Raw genomic sequence first — 15,545 nt, 5'->3', positions numbered from 1 at the left:
GGACAATTTATTGACATACATTAGAAGCGGGAAGACTGCACAACAATGGTCTGGCAAGTCTGAAATAGTACTAGGAAACAAAGGGAGTGAAGAAAGAGAACGAAAAACACCATAGAAAAGATAATGGCTGATTATGACCTTGAGCTATTTAGTCATGCAAAAGAGGAACCTTGCCTTTTCTCACCCTGTATGACCACACTAACATTTCTTGTTAGCTGGGTTCCTAATCTGGGGTATTCATAAAAAATAAAAAATACCCACTACTTCTTCCAGTGGAAATTCCTAGTCTTTCCTTTTTCAGTTCTCTTTCACCTTCACACCAACCAACAGCACTCTCCCTCCAAGATGAGAAGCAAAAAAAACACTCGGGAAAGTTAGGGAATGAGATGTCCCTTCTCTTGAACAGGAAAACAGAGAAAACATTATTCTGTGACACAAAATTCTTGCATCATCCATTTTTTGGGGCGATGGAGCAATCTTGATCCTACCTCATATTCTAAGATACGCCTCTCTATCTCCTGATAGAGAAATCCAGACAGATAAAAGGTGCCTTTTAGGTTAAAAAGAAGTTATCAGGCTTAATACAGATGGAAAAATATGATATTCAAGTCACAAAATTGTCCCCTCTGGTCCTTTCAAACAGCAAATCCCATTAATCAATTCTTTTGCAAGTAAAGGGTGCAAGAACAGCAGATAGGAAAACAGAAATAAAGGGATAAATTAAAGGCAAGCCATTCTGAGGACACGTGCAGCCTTTCGGAAGCAGCCCAAGGTTGGAGGCAGGGCTTCCAACAAAAATCTGCACTCTTCTATCAGGAATGAAGGGGTAGCAGTCCTCAAAAATAGCCACAAATGATGATCCAGATTACACACCAATGAATTCTGTGATTTAGTAAACCGTCTGGAAGGCTACTTTAAAAGATTATAACTTTAATGCCTGAGCAGGGATTACATAATGGGGAGAAAAACAACATTGATAACATAATGAAAAATACGTCTTTTTTAACTTTGAGTGCATCCACAGAATTCATTATTATTTATTTGGCCTTTCAAAAGGGCTCCGACAATGTGACTCATGAAGACCATAAAGAAAACACAATAATCACGACTGGAAGTTGGAATCCTGATTAAAAACAAGCTAAGCAGCCAAAAGTAAAATGCACGAATGAAAAGACATTTTGGCAAGAGAAGTGTTAAGAGCTGTTGCATGCAGAGGCCATGCTGGTATCAGCTTTTAACTTTAGTTCATGTCTAGAAAGATCAGCTGTAAAATACAGAGTGGCAGAAATGACAAGCAAGGGGAGAGTACTGGGGTTACTGAAGGGTTTACCCAAGCTGAGTGAATGTGAAACATGATAAATATTTTTTTTATAATTGCTAAGGAGATCATATTGAAACATTCTCCAAGGGAAGAGACCACCATAACAAGTCAACAGAAACTTTCAGGGATATGCAATAATGCCAGGTAAGTCAAGCAGGAAAACAGAATCCTGTATTGAAAACATTATCCTTCTAATATCCGCCTGCCAGGGAAACAGCTTCCTGGAGAATGCTAATGAGCCTTTCCTCATTAAAGCTACAGAAGTAACAGGAGTGCACAGGCAGGTGTCTACAACAATGTCACTTATAAGAGACTGCCATATATGAGGACATAGAGTGATCAAACTATTTATGTTAGTGAGCACATGAGCAACAGGGAACACAACAGAGATACACAGTCTGAAAGTCAGGATCTGTAGTCCAACTTTCTCACCTGCTTCCAGTCTTGAAAGGGAAATGATTCAGCTAAATTAAACAAGCAGTAAATTCAAACTATAGGAATATATTATTCTTCAATGTGCAGCCTGAGCACATGAAAATCAATGCCTTGTTAAGGGACATCAGTGGGAATCAGAAAGAATGACTCTATCCATAGCCTACAAAAATAGTGTTGGAAGGGATTGTTTGCTGGAAAGACCACAAGGACCTTTGCACAAAGTAAAGGGACCTACCTGCCCCACTTTCTGACAAGGACAGGATATTCCAAAAGGATCTGATGTTGGTCATCTTCACCCTCCACCTCTTACCAATCAACCCTTTGTAAAATATGTCAGGGTAGACTTGGCATTAATTACACTGTGGGCCTGTTCCAGTGCAGTGATTACTACTTTTGTTTTCTATGGCCAAAAGAAATGGCAAAAAAATAGATGAGTTCACTTTATCTAATGTGAAATGCCTCATCTGCTAAGCTAGCTATGGTGCCTGACACAATGCTGTCAATGTGTCATTCAAACGTCACAAAAACACATAAAAACAAGCATGTTTACTTTGCCACCTGCTCTCCCCCCTACCACCACAAATAATTAGCAAGAACCTAAATTATAAGAATTTGCTTTGCTATATAAATGCATTTCTTTTTTTTTTAATCTTACTATTGTTTTTCCCATCCATGCATCATTATTTGCAAAACCCATTTAATAATTACAAGAGAGTCCAAGTTGTGTGTCAGATCCTGGGATATTGCCACTCATACAGTGGTTTGCTACACTCAGCCTTTGGTCTTGTGGCTAGTAATTCACCCAAGCTGTGAGAATACCTCACCACAACCCACACACTGCTGCTCTTCAAAGGAAGACAAGGATACATAATTAAGAGATGATGAACTCAAATAGAAGACATGAGATGTGAGAGCAGATTCTGTAACCACACCGGTGAGTGGTTTTACTACCAAAGTTTCTTCAGCTCTGTCTTCACTCATGGTATCAGTAGAACTCACATGTTTTCAAACTATATTTGCAGCAGCAGAGGGAAAAAAGAATGCTAAAACCATGCCACTGCATAAAAATAGTTTTAACATCAACTGGCCAGAACTGAAATTGTAAATCAGCATTATTAAGAAACTGCACTTATAACAAGTGGGGCCTATGTCTTAAAAAAAGCGCAAACCAACATATAGTTTTACTCAAAATACTGTCAAAATTTCATCCCACAAGAATTGTAACCTGAAAATATTCTCAGTCTCATTTCAAGACTTTAGGATGCTGTAATTGTGGCCATAATATAAAGAACTATAGACAGAAGTATCTGGGTGTGTGTATGTGCTAGCTCAGGGGCTAAAGGAACAACACACAGCGTGGAAATGAAAATTCAGACATGGGTTCAGGTCCACTCCAGCACGTACAGGATTGGTCCCTCACTGGCTATTCAGAATAAACAAAACATCAAACCACTTTTCTTATTACTCTGCAGAGCTGAAACTAGTTTTTGTTGTTCTTGTCATGACTGGTTAGGGAAAGAGTTGAAAAGTCTGGGGCAAAACAAAATGTGAATAAAGCTAGCAGAACTCAAGTGAGGACCACTGACCAGCCTTCAGAAATAGGCATTAGAAACAGCAGGATTAAATGCTCGCTTGTTTTCTGATTAACAACAACAACAAAAGAATAATTCAATTTTACCTAAAAGAAGTCTTCGTTTTTTTCCGATGAAGGACCACATCTCCACAAGCCAGGGACCCTTTGCAGGGCCAGAGCCTCCCAGTGGCAGCCACACCCTCCTCTTCCTCATTTTTTTCCACTGACCATTAAATACTTTCCAAGCCTGGCCCTGAAAAAAACCAACCCAAAAAAACCCCCACATTTTTAATGGACATCAGATACCATACTGCTGATTTAATTAGGCAGATTAGAAACAAATATATTTGCACACACATCCATATTTGTATTTTCTGTTTCATTTCAAACAAATTTTGTAGGCCTGATTTGAATCTCTATTCAAACCACAGGAAAACAACAATGAAAATGTGTTCTATGCTGACAGCAGAAATAAGCCCTCTGGCTATCTCTTTTTAGAGTTTTATATGACGTGTTGTCCATTGGTACTGGAAAAATTCACAGAACAGGGGCTTTTCAGAGAATCTTCAGATGAACCTGTATGTTTTGTAGCAGTAATAGATGCCAGCACAAGACAAGCTGACATAGACATCCCAGAATTTGTCTCTTCAGGGATTCTATGGATTTGACACTCAGGCAGATCTATGACTTTATTTTTTAAAAAGTAAGACTTTCCCGGCTCACGTATCACTCAAACTCTCCCAGGTAATAATGATGCTGTGTAGCAAGTATCACACAATGTTTCCTTACTCTTATTATATTTCATACAATTTATTTTATCCATAATTCGGCAGTACACAGAACTATCTGGAAATTTATTGTTGCTATAAACTGTTTTGCATATTGTGTCATCTGCTGGCTTTAATTCATTATTTAAATGACACTGTAATTATACTACATTTCATATTCTATTTAACCAGAAAATACTCAATACGAATACAAAGTGAGAAAGCAAGCTTCCCCCCATATCTCGAAAAACACCTACTTATTTTCAAATAACCAGCTCCAGCATTCAACAATAAAGCAGAAGTACAATATTTAGGGTTCAGCAACTTAAGTTCAATTTTTTTTTTGCAAATAACTGCACAAAGATATTTTTGTTTCGCTATCATTAGGACTGTGAAATTAAAATATTAAAATAAGCTGCTTATTTATCTCAATTTAGAGCTAAATTTATAACCTGAATCCACAGATTCATGCTATTATGCCTGCTGAAAAAACAAATTAGTATTAAAATAAGAACAGAGGTTATTCTGAGCTGTGTGTTAGAGGATGACAACATACATTATAGGTAGTATATTAAATAATGCCAAATCCAAAATGATTTTGTAAGACCAGCATCTTCTACATATTTATTCATGTACAATTGTACACCCACAGAAAAACACTGTTACAAGCAAGTGATACACTTCACTACTAGTCGAGGTGTTTGCAGTTCCACACAGTCCTACATCCTATCAGGTTTCCAATATACAATTCTGAATTCTCAAAGCCTGCATAATGCTGTATTTGCACATACAGTAAATATGTATAATTGACTTGCAGAGTATATCAATACTGAAGTCTTTTAGACATGATTATTCCCACAGAAATCTTTGTTCTCTAAACTGCAGAATATTAGGTAAGTGCCATTTATACCAGAGTGCTCTAGTACACCACTGACTTTTAAATCCAAATACACAATAAGGGAAAATGCTAGCACATTAGTATTTTACTGGCCCACAAAACAAATATTCACCCTTCCAAGCCCTCCCATCCATGTATTCCATATCAGAAAAACACACTTACTCCAGACTGTCTGCATTCCTATTTACGGAGATGCTCTGCAATAAAGGGAGCGAACAGAAATCCAAGGGTTAACAGAAGAAACAAAACAAAACCCTAAACCAAACCAACAAACCCTACCACCAAAATGCCCAGCCATACAGCAGTCCTTGCAAGAAAAGGAAAATGTTCAGCAGACAACAGCCTAACAAAAAGCAAACAGAGAATTTAGTGCCGCTATTGCCTGGATACCAGTTTGGGATTTAGGCAGCCTTGGATTACAAGGACTATTCCCTTGAAAATCCAGCCCACAGTTCCTGCACTGTTTTCTACCAATACCACATCCAAACTGTGACTAAACACCTCATTATGCTTCTCTGGCACTGTCTGAAGCACACATATTGTACAATTTTCTGGGGCACCTAAAAGCAGAGGGAAAAAAGCGGCTAGTTTTTACCAATCGGTAATGAAATGATGAATAAGTTCCCTGCAAAAGCTTGCACGATCAGTAAATCTTCTTCCCGCCCCACCCCCCCCCCCCCGCCCCCCTCTCCCGGTCCCTTTTGTCCTGTGTAGGCAACAGGTGACAAAATACAGCCCCAGTCTTCAGCTTTAAAAATAAGAAAATGTATGTAGATTACGAGACATCTCCATTGTAACATAGCCTTTTTAAATAAATTAAAATTTAATGAAGAGACTTAGCCAGGCCTCTACATTGGCTTCAGAAAGTAAATGCCCTTCTTAGTATTTATTTGTAGAGGTTCATTTAAAGAAAATACAGTCCTTACAGTTACAAACAATAACTAGTGACTTGAGGTAACAATCTGGTATTGACAGATCTTGAAAGAGAAAATCCCAACTGCATTTTCAAAGGAACTGCATGCCTCAAATATTTCACTGGAATCTCTTTTTCCTACAACTTGCTAATTGATCTTAAATACGCAGATGAATTATGAGCCAATAACCTCCAATTTTCTTAGCTCTTACTCCGGACAAACATTATATTCTGATTTATGAACATCTGAAATATTTAATTTGCTGTTCATGGCATTTAAACAGTTAATCTAATTTATGGGAAGTAAGGATTCCACATTAAAGACTCCTTCTACTTTCTCCTTTAAGCTTCACCACTTCAAAAGCCTTTTCCCCATCCCTTATTATTTAGAAATAATCTCCCTTTGTGCACCAGACATACTATGATAGTTCAGGAGGCCGTGGCAGTTACATGGTTCCTTTGCCAGTCCCCATATTGCTCATTAAATAATTTTACTCTCATATATACACACGCAGCTGGTAAAGGGATGCCTCTGCTGCATTCCGCTACATCTACACTTCCAGAGCGAGTCTCAAAATAAAAAATCACAGCTTTACAAAAATGATCAGCTCCCATCACTGTACACTTCCCAAGCCTCCGATTGCTCACGCTATGTTTGCAGAGCTGTGATGTAGCAGTACACCTGTGTCTCTTGTAGCAAAAAATCCACAATAGGCTAAAAACGTTTCAGTTCTGTTAATACCCACTTCTGAGTCCACAATTAAATAGAATCTTTCTTTAAAGACAGGATTCCCTAAAATATTTTACATGCTTACAAACGGTTTTCTATTTCGGAAAGCTTTGCAATTTCTTCCCTTTGCAAAAATTCAGCTGCGCAGCACCAGCGAAGAGCTCCGGGTACAGCAGATGGTTAAAATTCTGCATCATTTTTAAGAGCCTAAGAGAAAGCACTGACTTTTTTCGGGGGAGGGCGGGGGTGGAAGAGAGGAGAGAAAAAAAGCTGAGAACAGCAATTTGCAGGCCCCCCCCTTTTTTTTTTCCCCTTGACAGCAGCAAGCCCCGCCTCAGTCTGGCCCTTCCTCCAACCTCTGCTAACCTAAAAACCAGCGCCAGCCTGGCAGCGGGCCAGGGATTCAAAAGTAAACGTTATCCTCCTGCCATTTTTCAGTGCTGTTTATCATACCCTGATCCCCTTTTTTTTATCCCCCTCCCCCCGCCGCCCCCCCTTTGCCATTTCTGAAATCCCCGTCTCTGCCCCCGGTTTGTTTCGCTCCGCGGCGACATCCAGTCCTGGGAGTCCCGCTCCGATGCGCCGCGGCAAACCTGCAGGACGCGGTCCGAGCGAGGGATGCGGCCGTGCCCGGGGCCGCGGGCGGTCCCGCAGCGGAGGCCGCACCAGGCGCACCTTTCCGCGCGGCTGTCCCGTGGGATGGGGTGGGACGGCCGCTCATCACCCGCTCCCCGCACAATGCACTCGCCTCTCCCAGCCCTGCAGTTGCCGGCACAAACGCGGCTTTTGGCTCCGCGGCTTTCCCATTTTCGTATTTAATTGTGAGGTGAGTGCTTAAAGACCAGAGCCGTCCATAAGCGGCCGTGAGGGCGCCGTACAGCGCTGCACCTGACTCTTTGTTATCCCTCACCGCTCATCCCCATCCCCGGTCCCTTCCGCTCCGCGCTTCCTCCTCCCACCTTGGGCTGCTCCTCGTTTATCAGTGCTCTGTAAAAAAACCAACCCGTCTTATTGAAGTAGCTGCCCGTTAGTGGTTTTTACCTAGTCGTGCACTGCATGGAGTGGATAGCGGGCATACCGGCAGGAGGAGGAAAAGAGATTAAAAAAAAAAAAAAGAAAAATAAAAAAAAAAGAAAAGGGGAGTGGGTGGGTGGAGTAAAAATAAATAAAAAATAAATACATAAGGAGAGCGGGATGGTGCCGCTGGAGCCCCCCGAGCCGCCCCTCTGGCTGGGGAGGAGCGGGAGCGGGGCCGGGCGAACACGGCCATGTTGTGCGCGAGGTCAGCGCGGGGCACTGCGCTGTGCGGCGGAGCGCTGTATCTGCGGGCTAGTTGTGTTATTTCCCTGTTAAATCCTCCACCCCCATCCCTCCGCACATTCCTGCCCGGCAGAGCTGGATCTGGGGGTTATTTGTATTATTTCCCGTTAAATCCACACCCCCCTTCCCCCCCCACTCCTGCCAGGGAACGCCGGCTCGGGGCTTCGCCCTCACCCCCCGCTTTCCCCTCTCCGGGCACAGCGCAGGGGCACAACGCAGCGCGACTCAGCCACAAGGTCATGTGCCATCGGCCGGACGAACAAAAGCCCTTCCCTCGTTATTTATTTATGGATTTGGGGCGTGTTCCCGGTGAGGAGGAGCCTTTGTGTGTGCAGGTTTCACACCCACCGGGGCGCAGCGGCCGCGGCTCCTCCAGAGGCGCCGCGGGACAGCCCGCGGGCTCATTAATAATTGCTCGCCATCTCCATATTGAAATTGCGGAGCAGCGCATGATTAATTAAGGAGGGGAAAAAAGAAAGGGGCGAGTGAGGGAGGCCCGCGCGGGCCCGGCCGCGTTAACCCCTTCGTGCCCGCCGCCCGGGAACTCGCCGGGAATATTAATTAATTCTGCTGTTTGCGTGTCGTTAGGCGACCACGTGAGGCCTCTGGCACAGGCCCTCCAGAGCCGCCGACTAATGAACAGCATTTCCTGCAATCCGCTCATCATCACCTTTTCATTTGGAAAAAAAAAAAAAAACCACAAAAAACAATTTGTAAATCTTACTGTGATTGTAAATTATTCTCATGCAGTAAGGTTAAAAGAGTATTTACAAGGTTATTTATATAAAGAGATATTACAATTAAAAACCTGCGAATTGTGTAATTTAAACTCATCCAAGTGTGCCAAATCATGAAAATATTTCCCATTGCAATGCTGTGATTAACTCGCACGCGGAATTGCAGATCCTCAGACAGAAATGGGAGTAATAAATACGCTCTATACAGTAATCAAAATATTTAACAACCATTTTTTCAGAGCGCTCCAACTTCACACTGCTGTGTCTCCCCCGAGGACTCGGTCACTCGGCTTTCCCTGTCACAGGGCCGGGGTTTGTCTCGGGCAGAGCCAGGATTTCTGAGCGCTCCCGGAGGCGCTCGCTGGGAAGCGAAGCTGCGAAGCGCTCGGACGGCACCCGCCGCTCGGCGGGGACGCGCCCGGCACCGAGGGGGCCCTGGCTCGGGGGACTCGCGCGGCGGGGCCGACCGTGACGCGGGCGCGCTCACGCACTCGGGGACCGGGAGCGCGCACAAAGACACGCACACGCGTGGCGGGCACGCGCGGGCCGGACCCGCGCTCCCGCAGCGCTGCGCCCGCTCCCGCACCCCGGCAACCCCCTCGGTCCCCCCTTCCCTTCCCTTCCCCAACTCGCCTTCTTAACTCTGTTCCTTTTGCAATCCTTCCCTTGTTCTACATCCAGCTACTCCAGAATTTCACCTGTGACTCTTTGGCCATTTATTCCCATTTAATCTTTAATTCCCTTGGTTATTAGCATCACTTACAGTTTTTTCTGCAGACGGGCCCTTTATTTGGCCGGGGGATGTGTGGAATAGATGGACTGTACACTAAACTAAAGCACCTTCTTTTGTTAAGCCAAGCACACATTTATTTGACTTTTTAAACCCCCCTTTTTTGCAGAATATGAATTCTGGCTGTCACCTTCTGGGTGGCTCCAGCAAGCAGAATTTATCCAGGCATGAATCAGACCAGGTATGCCCCATCTCCTCAGCATGCCCCATCTCCTCAGCATGCAGCCTGGTACCAAATTCATCCTGAGCAGCTGTAATCCCATTGGCACTATTCAGCACATCCATCGACATTCTGCCCAACAACAGAAAGGACAGGCTGCAAACTGACACAAATTCCTTTATAGAGCCCCACTTTCAGGACCTGCTAGATAATAATAATTCGTATTGGCGATTTTCCCCATCTGCATATTAACAGATGCATGTTTGTCAGAGTCCTCCCGTTTCCTCTAAAGCATTTGGTGACTTGGAGAGAGCTGAAACACCAGTGGGCTGATCAGGCATGACAAAGTTTTGTGTTTTTCTTCCTATTGCTGGAATTCTATAGAAGTTTTTACTGGTTGTGATCTGTTTATCCTTATAATAGGTGAAGCCACACTGGGCAACTCAACGAAGTCATGCTGTGACTACCACTGTCAGGAACATTTTCATCCCTTCACAGATCAGAATAAAGCATACTGTGCCGTGAAATATGAAGAGCAACTTGTTACACCTGAAGGTTTTGCATTTGAATTGACATCCAACAAACAAGCAAAGTGCAGACCAAGCAAACCACAGCCCATAATTACTTAGAAAGGCAGGCCCCAGTTCTTTGGATAAGTGTTTGGCTTCAGAGGCTAGAGAATTCTTTGGAGGATATAATCCTTTAGCTATAAAAATACTAATAAATACTCAAGTGAAAATGAGTAAAAACCTTGTTCTTTCTTACGAAGTTTGCTCAGTGTTGTCACAAGAGCAAATAACAAATAATTCGTACACGCAGAAGTTGCATATACCAAAAAGTTCTTCATTTTCAGTGTCCTTTACTGCTTTTCTCTGGTTTAAAGCAGCAAGGCATTGTCAGAGCTAATACAATAAATAGTCAAACTCAGCGATGAAACAGAGCAGTAAGACTTTAATTTCTCATTTATAAAATAATTTTTAGAACATGTAAAAACATGCTTTTAAAATAATTAAAGGTATACTGAGGGTATTCAAGATGGAAAAGTAACAATTTTAGTATATTTTTTCTCATTTTTTTATCTACATGTTCAATGACAAACTTCCCAGTATTATGAAGCTTATGGGAATTGGCTAGTGATTCCAAACTCTACATGCCGGTTTGAAATTCTCTCCCTACGGTTTGTAGCTCAAAGGGGTATGAGGAAGTTGCATGGTTGTATATTATTAAATTCTAATGGAAAAAATACTCCCTTAAAATTCTTCACTGCTTTATTAAATGATCCAAAAAATGAGAGGTGGGGCTGGCATAACTGCCAGGTGGAATGATTGCCAGATACCTCCTATTAGAAGACTACATTTTCAGTTGCCATAAAGAGTTTGCCAAACTTCAACTGTTTGGCTGAAAATGTTCCTCACCAGGTGTGTGCCTGGGGGATGATTTGTATGAAAATCTTCAGCCAAACATCTTAGGCCTTTTTGAGAAGGAGCCTACCAAAGATTGGTCATGCTGCCAAATTACAGAAACCTCTTCTTTGAGAAGCTCCTGCTTGCCCACGTTTGGAGCAGGGGTTAGGATGGGAGTGGCATGGTAAGTAGGGGGAGTTGGCTGCTTCACTCTGGCCAGGCTGCCAACTTGGGAAAGCCTCAGCTTGTGTACACCAGCCAGGGGCTCGCTGAGGTTTGACAGAGAAAATCCCAAAGCCCTCACTTTCACAGACCATGCTGCTGGTGAGATGCAGACAAACCTCCCTGCCCGACACCAGAGCTCTGTCATTCTGCCTGGGATGGTGGAACTGTCCACCTGGGCGCCACAAAACCACCATCCTCAGCTCTTAATGTCTCTCCTGTGGCATCCACACAGCCTAGTGCAAGTTGCTTGATTTCAGTATGGAAGAACTAAAACTATTAAACCAGAATACAAGGAAAAGAAGGGAGAAGGGATACAGTTAAGTGACAGAGACTGGTGGAGCAAGGGAGGCAGGCTGAGTGTGAAAGGTGGGAATAGACTCTGCTTGAACAGGTAAGCTAAAACTATTTGCAAAAAGAAACTGGGCTTCTTGGCTGGGGAAGCAAATGGGAGCAGGTACAAAATAGACAGTGCTGAAAAGCCAGAGCATTGTCAAGGGAAAAGAGGGAATCACCAACAACTGTGTTGTTTATGGAGATGCTTGAAATAGAGAATTATCTTCTTATTGCCATCAGATGGCTCAAGTAGCACTGTGGGATGGTTCAGAATACTCCACTCCTCCTGATGACTCATTTGGATCTTAGTAGACTGCTACAGGATAAAATCTCTGTTCATGCAATTTGCTATTAACCCCCTTCCCTAACTTGCAAAAAACCAACTTGCTCAAGCATGTGCACTGACACACAGACACATGCATACATGTGTCAAAACTATATTGAAACAAGGGTTAATCTTGTTCAAAGAGGATTAAAGTGTATAGAATCAAGTAGAGAAAAACAGGAATAAAATCTGCTCTGCAGCAAGCAGCATTTCTTGTATACAGCCCTTGTTTGTACAGTACAATTCTCACTCATGGGCCTTCCATCTTTTCTGCTGGGGCCCAGCTTCAGGAACTGGATGAAACAAAACAATGCCAATATTGGCGGCTACCCTATTTTGTATTCTCCTCACTAACAAGGTGCAGTTCCATGTCTTATTTGCTGGATGCTTCTCAAACTACCCACTGGAGCCTGAATTATAAGGTTTTGCTGTGGCACTATTTACCACTGTGGTCCTTGGACACTTCTCAGAGATCCTCTAATTCACATTCATGGAAATCCCATGAGCTGAAGGAGAGATAGTACCCACATTTTAAGAGTAAGATTTTGGCACAAGTATCCCCTCCATCCTGGGAGCCTGAACTCCTGGTAAAGCACCGCAGATACTGGCACTGTGTGCTGGAAGCACCTTTCCCCTGGATCCCACTGGCAAACCCTTGCCAGAGTTCACAACCAAGGAGCATATGAGGAACCAACATTAACTGACTTATGAGTGTGTTAAAAAAAAAAAAGTAAAATACCTGCCCTCATGGATTTCTGCCAAACACACACCCTTTGTTCTATACAAGGCACAGTTCTAAAGCAAGCTCTACCAGGCACTAAGAGGTTAGGGAGTATTTCCCATTATCCCAGGTTAATAAAACTGGTTTTCTCAGTGTTATAGTGCTGGAACACCATAAAATAAAATCAGTTTTAAAAACTATTTTCTATCCTTTAATATCTTCATTTTAAGTAAATATTAAGATTGGGGAAGGTTTGACTCATAAATTTTGCACGGTTGGAAATTCCAGTAATGCCTTGGGGGGCGTAATGGGCTGCAGAGCATTGCTGGTTTGTGTCCAAGCGGATACAGTGGGCACTAGCCAAGATCCCAGCTCCTGTAACTGGTGACAGCTCAGGGTCCACATGGGCTCACATGTGTGCTGAACTGAGGAAAGGACTACAAAGTGACCATCGAAACTACCTGCCAGGCCAAAGTCAGATTTGCTTTTCCTTTGGCACAAAAGGAAGACTGGGAAGCTGCAGCGAATGCACATTCCTTTCACACTGCCTGAGGCAGGAGGATCCAGGTCAGGGCAGCAGCGAAGGCCACAGTGCACTTACTGGCTGTTTGAGTCTGTGATTATTTTGGATTATTGTTCTAGTAACACTGTGTTCAGCTTCTTGTGAATTTTCATCCTTCTTGAATATTTTCAGTGTTTTGAATGTGCCTAGAGCTGAAAGTCGTAACTCAAAGAAACCTGTAATAACATGAATGCTTACACTAACTTTTACAGGCACCTTTCAGACACCTCCGGAAGCAAACCTCTGAGTGTGATAAATCCAGAAATCACAGGCAACATGCCTTCTGCAGCTAAATGGGAGAGTATTTAGAAAGAAAATTGTTTTCCAAGGTGAATGAGTGTGGCAAGAACTCATTGCAAAGAGATTGAACCATAAATTCCTTTTTGCACAGCACAAGAGACCTTGAGTCCCAAAGGGCAGCTGAGTCTTTGGCAGAATGAGCTTCTACACTGCAGCATAATGATGCCAACAGCAACGACCCTGCACTGTGGTCAGATGGCACCTTCCAGGAGGACACTTGGTATGTTTTGGCAAAGAGCAAACAGTTGCCTGAATATATGCTACACACAAATTACTGAAACTCTGATGATATGGGCAAAATGTTGCTAACATCATTTCCAACACAAAGACCAGCATCTTCTCAATGGAATGGTAGTGGCCTTTTGGGATGAAATGTTCTTGGCACACTGTTATAACCTGAAACCAGCCTCACTCAGGGCAAGCTTGACCAAGGCTGAAGAAATTATTCCAGGAGAACAAGAGTTAAAATAATCCAAACAAAACTTGTAAAGGACTCGAGTATTATTTTGAAGGGATTCTTCTAATCTAGAGAAAGGAAAATTCAAGTTTCTCCCTACAAAGTACTTTTGTCATTCTTGCCTCAGCTCAGGACTTCTATTTCACCAGAAATATACTTATAAAAAACTGCTAAAATCACATTCTGAAATCCTAAATGACCTATGTGGAAGAAATGTCCTAAATCTGGAACTGTTGGCTAGTGTGTGAGCATTTTCAAAGAAAAAAACCCAAAAAACAAACAGAAAAACCTGAATGTGAAAGCAGCTCTTTCATTTTCCTACAGAATACAGGATTACTTCTGATAAAACTTGTAACTTATAAAGATCTGTTTCTTTGGAGAAGTACAATTCACCCCCCTGTACTCTCATAATTAGAGAAAAATGAACCTGGCGAGTGATTTAATGATTAAAAAGTAGGTAAACTAAGAGTTAAACTTCCTGTGTTCACAATGGACACTGTTAATTTCAAAAGGTGAAAAGGCAAGTGAAAAATAAAAGGAGCTTGGGAGATGAGAAAGTACTGGAGCTTCCTTCTTAATGTCCAAACCAGCACAATGTCGTTCCCAACACTCAACTGCAGGTAATCCTCTGTATAAAAGTCATATTCTTATCTAAACCTTGTAAGAGCAGTATTCACATCTTCCAGAACAAGACATACACTCTTAGAAAGTAAGGCTGATACCCAAGTAGAAAAATAATGGAAGAAGTGGGATAAACCCCCAGACATTCCTCTGTTCAGTGGATTAGAAAAGTCAAAATCAACCACCCCCAAATTTAAACCAACCTAGCCAAGTGTTATTTCGTTGATGAATTTACTTGTAGCACAGGACTGTGTGACAAGCAATGTTTCTGCATTTTGTCGTATGTCATTAGTTTCCTCCCCATAAACCATGCTGTCACTCAAAGATACCTTCTATGGGTCTTTTTAGTCTCAATAGATTAAATTTTGTATTATTTTAAAATAAAGAGTGGAAAATGAGCTGGAGTAGTGAAATCAGGGTTAATTCAATTGCATTTTTAAGGGTATCCTGACATTTGAAAAAGTGGCCAAGCACATTCTGGCTGCTTGTTTTGATATAGATACATCTGTCAGGAATTTGTGCACAAGCTTGTATGGGACTCCCAGGATTGTGTGTGTTGTAAAATAAATCTGTATTGGTCTGCTCCCAATCTAAATACACTTGTGACTAAAGCTCTCACATGCAGATAGAGATCTAGCAAATCAAAATATGTTTCCAGGAGCTGTAACTTATTGAATTTATATATAAAATCTAACAGGCGATGGAAAAAAAAATACATAAAAGATTACTTGAACTCTTCCATAATACACTCCTACCATTAGATCTTATTTTATTGAATGATTCATGCCTTATTGGCTTTTCTAGATTTGCTTTTATATTTCTGCCTCACTATTTTAAGATGTATTATCTTTAGTCCAAAAACTGCCATCCTACCTAAACCTATTTAGAATTTTCTATGATTAAATCTCATTGAATGAAGATTAGTGAGAATTATGGCTCTTTCATAGTGCAGTC

The 15,545-nt window shown here is 42.2% G+C and overlaps 1 long non-coding RNA gene across 11 annotated transcripts in view; it reads right to left on the bottom strand.

Annotated features, from left to right (window-relative positions):
* The window catches only part of LOC125324675, a 170,823-nt gene that overhangs the window by 108,128 nt on the left and 47,150 nt on the right, over nucleotides 1–15,545 (bottom strand). For 3 of the 11 annotated variants that reach the window (XR_007203064.1, XR_007203069.1, XR_007203072.1), the window contains exons 1-2: nucleotides 5,157–7,084; nucleotides 3,435–3,582 (exon numbers count right to left, since the gene is read on the bottom strand). The exons of 1 other annotated variant lie outside the window; for it this stretch is intronic. This is a non-coding gene — a long non-coding RNA (uncharacterized LOC125324675). Of the gene's footprint in view, nucleotides 1–3,434; nucleotides 3,583–5,156; nucleotides 7,085–7,678; nucleotides 8,053–8,131; nucleotides 8,183–15,545 lie in introns of those variants that run through there. 7 more of the 11 variants (XR_007203070.1, XR_007203076.1, XR_007203065.1 and 4 more) reach the window with 6 other exon arrangements.

This window comes from Corvus hawaiiensis, chromosome 4 (genome assembly GCF_020740725.1).
Source record: "Corvus hawaiiensis isolate bCorHaw1 chromosome 4, bCorHaw1.pri.cur, whole genome shotgun sequence".
Lineage (NCBI taxonomy): Eukaryota > Metazoa > Chordata > Aves > Passeriformes > Corvidae > Corvus > Corvus hawaiiensis.
The sequence above is the reverse complement of the archived record's forward strand: the minus strand, read 5'-3'. Positions and strand labels throughout refer to the sequence as shown.